Source organism: Dipodomys ordii, unplaced genomic scaffold (assembly GCF_000151885.1).
Source record: "Dipodomys ordii isolate 6190 unplaced genomic scaffold, Dord_2.0 Scaffold70, whole genome shotgun sequence".
Classification (NCBI taxonomy): Eukaryota; Metazoa; Chordata; class Mammalia; order Rodentia; family Heteromyidae; genus Dipodomys; species Dipodomys ordii.
Genome location: NW_012267286.1, coordinates 11,997,641 through 12,006,661, shown reverse-complemented (window position 1 = coordinate 12,006,661; position 9,021 = coordinate 11,997,641).

The following is a 9,021-nucleotide window of genomic DNA, read 5'->3' as shown; positions in this document are numbered from 1 at the left end:
GAGGTACCCAGAGTAAGGGCTTCAAAGGAATTACACATAAACACTCGAATTCTAAAGGGCTTTCATTTATTTGGCAAGTTCTTAGCTCCTCAGAATCAACTGTCCAGCCATTTCTCACCACTGTCTCCTCATATAGGACACGATCCTAGGATCGCTTGAATCTATTATTTCTTTTAGTAAGAGATGATCCAAGCTGGCTCTTACCCTGGGCAGCAGTCATGTTTACATTATCACACTCCATCTCCAGTAAAGAAAATGTCACCCTGCAGAGTGATCCAGTCAAGTCTTTGGACAGTGCTGTTCAGACCGGAAAATCCAGAAAATAAAAGTCTTTCCAACCCACAGGGGAAGATTTAGTAAGGTTTACCGTTATATATAAATAAAATTTTCCTTGACAAGGAATGTAGTAAGTGCTGTAGATCTGATTAAAAATACATCCACATCGAATTCAGAATTCATCTTTATAATTAAGAATTCCAATAGTCAAATGAAAGGTACCTGGTAAAAGCACTGCTAATTGATCAAGGTAGTACATAAATGCCATTGTTTTAGCATTAGGTGCTGAAGACCTAGCACTCTTTGCAGTCTTTGTCACAGAATTAAACAGGTTTGGACTAGGTATACGCTCAGCCTTCAAATCAAATAAACCAAAGTTCATTAGCAACATTAACTCTGTTTGCTTGTGAACTGATGTGAAAAACCAGCCATATGGCCGCATGCCAGCGCATAGGCAGTCACCTGGTTGATAAAAATCCCTCTTAAGGGATTGGCAATGCCTTAGAGGCTATCAACATAGAAAATGTAGTTTTTTTCAAAAATTAATGTATCTGAATAAATCTTTTGTTAGAAGTTTTTGCAAGGACTTATTCTTAGTATGAAAGGATTAAGGTAGAGAGACCTGGAAAAGAGAGAGCAGCGTTTCCAGCTCCCTGTGAAGGAAGTGAGAGTTAAGTCATTATGATCTTAATCCATCTCTGTAAAAACTGATTGGATGATAAAAAAAAAAAAGCTGAAACTTCAAAAGCAGCCAAGGAAAAACTGAGCTAAAGCAAGGTGTGGCATCTCAAAACAGTGATCCTAGTTACTTGGGATGGGGGTGGAGGGCAGAGATCCAAAGAATGTCATTTAAGGCCAGCCCAGGCAAAAAGAAGTTGAAAGACTCCATCTCAACCAATGGCTGGGTGATGTGTTACTCCTGCTATTGGAGCTATGGGGACAGAGCAGTGGCTAGGAACAGCGGCATGGGCCTGTGGTCCCTTGAAACAAGGGTAAACACAAATAGGAAGATCACAGTCCAAATCACAGGCTGGGTATAAAGTACGACTCCACCTTAAACATAATCAATGCAAAATAGTGCTGGAGTTTAACTCCAGGAGTAGAGTACTTGCCCAGCAAGTACAAAGCCATCAGGAAAAAAAATAAAAAGAGTTTAAACTCATAGTCATGTTGGCTATTATAGCATGTAGATTCTAAATTTAAGTTGAGGAACTTATCAGATGAACTTTCCCTACTATCATATTTCTATAAAATAGTAAGGCCAAGAGTACCAATATCCTAATTATGGTGAGCCTGTTTATACCACAAAAGGGCATCTGAGGTGAAGGGCTTATCTCAAAGTAAGTGTGCAATTCCAGTTTGCTGGGATCAGAGCTCAGGAGATCCTAGGAGAAGCTTGGGAAGTACGCTATGGGAGTGCAGACTTGGGAATTGATCCACTTGATTCTGGATCTGACTTCCTGCTTGAAGCTTATTGTGTGAACTTACATTAGTCAGCACAACTATAAAACAGGACCTGATTTAGGTGCATTGCATGGGTGTCCTGAAGACCAGTGGTTGAGGACCCTCAAGCACACACCAAACTGCTTGGTTTGAGATTAGTACCAATTAAATTATTATTATTAGTAGTAACTTGATTCCCATTTTGTGGCTTATTGTGAATCACCACGGGAGGCAAAGTGTATGGATGTGTATGAAAGTACTTATTAAATTGTCCAACTCAGTCCAGGAAAATTATTATTTGGTAGTATTGGATTCTGAATGCAGAGCCTTACTCTTGCTATGCAGGTGCTCTGCTACTTGAGACACATCCCCTGGGTCTAGTTATGTTTCTGGGTAGGGTCTTGCGCTTTGCACAAGGAGTTCAGGGACTGAGATCTTTCTATTTGTGCTTCCTGCATAGTTGGGATTAGAGGCTGACATCATCATACCTGGTTTAAAAAAGTGGAAATGGGGCTGGGAAGGTGGCTCAGTGGTAGAGTGCTTGCCTTGCATGCATGAGGCTCTGGGTTCAATTCCTTAGCACCACATAAGCAGAAAAAGCCAGAAGTGGCGCTGTGGCTCAAGTGGTAGAGGCCTAGCCTTGAGCTGAAGAGCTGAGGGACAGCACCCAGGCCCAGAGTTCAGGCTCCATGACTGACAAAAAGAAAAGTAGAAATGATTAGGGTAATATTCCTAAGATTAAGAGGGGAAGAAAAGTGCCCATACCTATAATGGGAATGGAACTCGATTTACTGCTGAATGATTCTGCATAGCAGATAGAGTTATGCAACTTTAGTCACTACATGGCACACAGCTGCCAGTCACCCAGAATCACAATGAATGTGGAAAATTTCATTCTGCCTAGCAAACACCAAAGCCTGGAGGGGGAGACTTTATTCCAGCCTTTGTTTTTAAACTGTCTTCTTTCCAACCCTGAAAACTCAGGTGGAAATCTACACATCCCGATGCAAGCTGAAACGCATCCTTTGCTTTCTTCAGCGGCGCCAAGCCGTGCAGGGGCTGGGGCAGGGCACGGCCGGGCAGAGGCGGGTCTGCAGTGTTGCCCCTGTGGGAGAGGCTCCTGCTAATCCTTTTCTGCGTGCACTAGGCCAACCCTTAGGGATTTTCATGTGAGATTGTGCCTGGCGCTTCCAGCAAATCTTTGGCATGCAAAGCTTGCTGAAGAAAAGAACCTAAGGAGAGTTTTCATAATCAGGGAAGCATTCACACCTACCTCTTACCACATCTTACCAACTTGACTGTGCTGGTGGATAAGAATTGCAACTCAAGGAGGTTAAGAAGTGTGAAAAACAAAATAAGCCAAGGTTGATTTTTTTTTTTTTTGTCGGTTGTGGGGCTTGAACTCTGGACCTGGGAGCTGTCCCTGAGCTCTTCAGCTCAAGGCTAGCGCTCTACCACGTGAACCACAGCGCCATTTCTGATTTTGTGGTTTATTGGAGATAAGTGTCTCACGAGCTTTCCTGCCAGGCTTTGAACCTTGATCCTCAGATCTCAGCTTCCGGAGTAGTCAGGATTACAGGTGTGAGCCAGCAGCGCCTGGTTCCAAAGTTGATTTATCCCCATGCATATTCCTTTAAAAAAAAAGCCAAAGCATGGGGAGGGGGGAGGCTGGGAAGGGATGTGAAGGGTAAACAAAGGAGGAGGCTGCAATGCTTGGTAAGAAATGTACGCATTATCCTGCTCATGTAATTGTAACCCCTCTGTACAGTATGTTCACAAATAAAATTAAATTAAATTAAAAAAATAAAAAAAAGCCAAAGCAAAAACAGAAACAAAAATCAATGTTTTCCTTTTGTCTGGCTGAGGACAAGCTGATCAAGACTTCAAGACACCACGACCCAACAGTGACTCTGTGCTGGGATTGAGCTTGGAAGCTTCACCATGCAGAGAACAGAGGGTAGGTGAACAGCACAGAGTAGCTGGGCGTGTGTGCGTGTGTGTGTGTGTGTGTGTGTGTGTGTGTGTGTACATACTGGAAGGCAGGGGACTTAGCCTCTGAAGGCTGATGTGGCTCTAAAAGGAACTCTTGCTGTTATTCAGTCAAGTCCAGAAGTGATCAGCTCTTGATACCAATTTCCAGAGCTCTCCTGGGGGGGTTCCTCTCTGTGGAAGCATGGAGTAGGATTCCAGATGTGACTGTAGACCCCGCTGTGTTGCAGATGTCACATCACATTCCCTGGGGAGGGGGGCTGGGACTCTCAAAGAGCTTGTTCCAGCCGGGAGGAGGAGCAAAGCCCTCACCCCCTCTTCTGTCTCCGCACAGCACCACACTTCTGCTTTCATTTGCTTTACATGGACCAACCTTTGCTTTCAAAGAGGGTCTTCTGAGTTGATTTAGAAAAGAAACTTGAACGTATGGTGTTTCCGGAAGCATGGACCTAGAAATGAAACTCTGAAGATCAATTTGGCCCGTGTATAAGAAAGAGATTTTCTTATTTTTCACCATGCTGAAGAATTGAACCTAGCGCCTTGACCATTCTAGGTAGCACTCTACCACCGAGCTGTCGTCTCCAGCCCTGAGAAGAGCTTGTTTTTGCGTTGTAGGCCAGCTGGCCTTCAGCTCTTGATTCTCCTGATTTTGCCTCCCAAGTGCTAGGATTACAGCTGTATATCACCTTGATCCAGGAATGGATCAAAATTTAAGTTAAGTGGCCAAGTATGAGCGCTCTGAGCTGCTCCTCAACTTAAATGGCCATATAGAAAATGACAACTAGCCATATAGACAGAACTCTTAACTATTAGAGAGGTAAGACTAACATTGGTATTTTCTACCTGTGAAACAAGAAAGTGGATGGCTGGAAATGTGAGAGGCAGCAACGACCCTTTCCCTCTGGGCTTGATCCTACAGTCTCCATGACTTACTTCATGCACTGTAGGGTGCAACCTCTGACTGCCTTGAGACGCCCCAAATGCCAAACTTGGATCAACTTAGACGATTGGAATCGTCTACAATCACCAGACCATCTTATGAATGGTGAATTGTAGGAGTGTTTGCAAGGGTGGCAGAGAGGACGAAGAGACAACCAATGACAAGTTGATATAATTTCATGAAGTGTATATACTCGCAACTCACTCACGTCGTGACCGTTTTCTTCTGTCACCGACCCAAGGTGAATGATTACCAGCTGTGTCTTCCCAGGATAACAGGAGCACAGCTGTCATGCTGACGTAGCTCTTTCTGCTCCGTGGCTCCGCCCTGGCACTCTTGGTGTTTCCTGTTGTGATTAGAGTTTGGACTGTGATGCACAAGTACCAATTTATTTAGAATTTTTTTCATGGAAATCCTAGCATTATACCTTTTGTCCCTGGTTATGGAGCTTGAACTCAGGGCCTGGGCGCTGTCCCTGAGCTTCTTTGTGATCAAGGCTAATGTTCTATCATTTGAGCCACAGCACCACTTCCAGTTTTTGAGTGGCTAAAAGTGTGGAGATAAGAGTCTCACAGACATTTTTGCTTATGCAGGCTCTGAACAATAATCCTCACATCTCAGCCTCCTGAGTCGCTAGGATTACAGGTGTGTGCCACCGGCACTCAGCTGCACTATACCTTTTAAACAGAGTCTGCATGATGGGCTGCTTTAAACTACTGAAAACATTTAATAACCTCAAAGGTCTGGGCAACTATCAATCAGAATGGATCCACAGCCCAGCATAATAAACACCAGCTGGCTCACACTGTGTAAATGCCATTCCTGTTGGATATGGGAGTGAAATTTAATATTTGAGTAATATTAGGACTGCATGTTAATATAGAAATGTATAACTGTTTTGGGAGGTTATTTCTCTGAAAGCTACTATAATCCCTTGATGACTGGAAATGGATTAGAATGTGGTGAGTATAAGCCAAGGACTTATAGACAGATAAACGGTGGCAGTCAAGTCCACCACCCAAAGCTAGAGAATCATGGGCTAGTCGCTATCTCTGAGGGTCCAGAGGAACTGACCCTGCTCACGCTGTTTGGATTTCTGGCTTCTAGAAATATAAGAGAATAAGTATCTATCATATTAAACTGCCAAGTTTGTTTACCTTGTCCGGACACTCTGAGAGCAAGTAGATGAGAGATGTCCAGCCAAAAGGAAGTATGACAACCCCCCCTCCACTCCCTTCTCCTCTCTAGGAAGCGTGGGCAAGGGAAGGGGGAAGAAATATGCATGCTAGGGTATTGAATGTACCAAACACAAGGCCTCAGGAAAATGGGCTCCAAGAGACACTTTATGAGAAATGTTAGGAGCCGATGACCTGGAATGAAAGGGAAAGAGAATAATTGCATTGAAAAGGACCAGATATTTAGAAACTCGGCTCCCAAGTACTTTAAGAGCAACTCACCAATCAGATTCAGGGGCTGGGTATCCCAGGAAACATTAACTTCTATAGCAAAAGCTGACTACCTTCTATTTCAAAGACAACAGTAATACTGGCATTGAAGCTAATGTAGTAAATGAGTTGGAACAGCCAGTTTAAAAATCAACTGTTTATTTAAAAAAAAAAAGTGGAGAGGGCTGGGAAATGGCTCAGTAGATTCCTCAATGCCACATAAGCAGAAAAAGCTGGAAGTGGCACTGTGGCTCAAGTGGTAGAGCGCTAGCCTTGAGCTGAAGAGCTGAGGGACAACACCCAGGCCCAGAGTTCAGGCCCGGTGAACTCTGGCACAAAACAAACATCAACTGCTTATAATTTTAACCAAAGTATATCCCATTATGCAATTTTTTTGTCCTGCCCTGCCCTGCCCAGCCCTTCTCTTCCCTCTGTGATTGGATTTTGGCTTTAAATATCTAGGTGAATCATTGTCAACATTTCTTTTCAGCCATGTTTCTTGCCAAACTCCAGTGGATAGATCAACAAATAGTATTAAACAATTAAAAGAGCTAAACTGTCAAGTCACAGTGAGAGTGTGATTTTCCTCCAGCATCTGCAGACTGGCTGTCCAGTGTGGAGGGTCACCTGGCTTGGAGAAGGTTTTCTGGATCATCCAGAAAGCAAAGAACGGAGCCAAACCAGAGCCCGAGAAAATCAGTGTAACTGGATTTCCTAAAAGTCACAAACCTGTTAAGTGTAAATGACCATGTATTTCCCCAGTCAGTTAACTACTCACTTATTCCTCGAGGTGTATCCACTGTGGGCAAAGGTGCTAAGATGTTGGTGGTGGACTTAAGGCCTGAATGATTACAAGGTAGTTTCTGCTGCTGCCCAACATTTTAAAAAAGAAGTATAAAGCTGGGTGCCAGTGGCGCATGTCTGTAATCCTAACTACTCAGCAGGCTGAGATCTGAGGATCGTGGGTCAGTTGAAGTTCAGTTTCCTGGGCAGGAAAGTCCATGAGACTCTTATCTCCAATAAACCACTCAGAAAACCAGAAGTGACGCTGTGGGCTGAAAGTGGTAGAACACTAGCCTTGAGTAAAAAGGTTCAGGTAGAGCAACCGGGTCCTGAGTTCAAGCCCCATGACTGACAAAATAAATAAAGTAAATAAAAAACCTATCCAAGCTGTTATTAGATATCATTACATGAATGCTAGTTAATGTGTACTAAATGTTTTATCATGTGCCAGATTCAGTGCTAAGTGCTTTACATGCCTTATGTAAGTTTATGCTAGCTAAATAACTTTAAAGTGTTTTTTTATTATCCTCATGTTATAGATGCCTCAATCAAGACATTGATAAAGAACTACTGCAATATTACACAGGTTGACACAAGTGGAACTTGAACCCAGACCTGCCTTCAGACCAACACTTCTAATCATTAGTGACTTACACCGCCACTGTGTACCATGATGTCTGCTTACATGTACTGGCCAGTCCATCAGAATATCTTCTTCAACCCAACAGTCACTGTCAGACCCAGACTCTTGAGAATAAGATCTCTGAGATGAAAGGATTTAGCATGCTGTTAGGAAATCAGAGTCTTTAGACTGCAGGCTCAAACTCTAGAAGTTCCAAATATTAGATCTGGTCATTTTCCCTCATATGCCAGGTAAGAGACAAGGTGAAGGGTAGAGAAAAGAGATTAATCATGTAGCACCCTAGGAAGACAGTGCTTCAGGCCATCTTTAGCTTGGGATAGCAACCTTGATTCTATGTGGTCCCTCCCAGAACTCAAGAGGAATCTCATGAGTTCCCCCTTTCCCTAAGATCAGCCCACTGTCTTCATGACCACTGCCCACACTCGCACAAACTGAAATGTTTAGCTATTGTGTCTGCTCTTGAGCCACCTGGTTGAGTCCTTTGTTTCTCTTCACTGTGCACTTTCTCTCGCTCTCACTGTTAAAATCCTGGCTTTGCCCAAAGCATGATTGTGTTTACATTCAGTTCTTCACTGGAGACACCAGGAATCTGAGATTGTCACCTGTGCAACTGCTAGTAACATTTGGACTACAAGGTTCTCCTTGATCCTCTGCACCCTGGGAAGGCTAATAAACCGGCAAGGCCCGAGGTCTAGTCTCAGAGTCGGCTGGGAGGTCTGAGTGAAGCCAAGGTCTCATTGTGACCTGCCTACTTGCGACTTTGGGGCTCCCTACCCCCCCTTCAGAATCACAGCCTGAGATCTTGGCCGCCTCCCTCACTATCCAATTAGAAGAGTCTAACTCTCAGGCAAGTTACCCTCATTTTACCAGTCCCACTCCGGTTCAGGGTATTGCTTCATTGACTTATTCATCTACTCAATCACTCATTCACTCACTCCGCAAAGATGTATGAAGCTAACACTGAGGGCAAAGCTACCCATAAATCCTGAATGTCATCTAGAAAGCAAGTCCCTAAGTAATCCTTTGGGAGAACCAGGATAATTGCTCTTTTAAACATTGATAGCCTGTTATAAGAATGTAAGGGAGGGAGTTCCGGGAAGATGGCGGAGGAGAAGCTGGAATCTGAACAAGCTCTCGCATAGAAAGCAGTTTTAGAGTTCCAGTGACCAGTCCTAACCCAGAGAATCACACCAAGTGTGCCATCACAGGACAGAGAGTTAGACAAGAGAGGGAAGCCAAGGCAAAAAGACACATCTGAGCGCTCGCCAGCAGCCGCCGTGGTGGCAGCGGCAGGGTCGAGGTGGAGAACGCAGCCATACCTGAGCGCTCACACAGAGAGTCCGGGACAAAGGAGCCAGACGCAGCGGGCGAGCGGATTCTACTCAACACCAGCAAGAACCAACAAGGAGCGGACATCTTCATCCTGCAGCTTGCAGACCAAAGACGACCCAGGATCCAAGACTCGGCGTGAGTAGAAGCCCGACGTCCTCACTCCTTCTCAG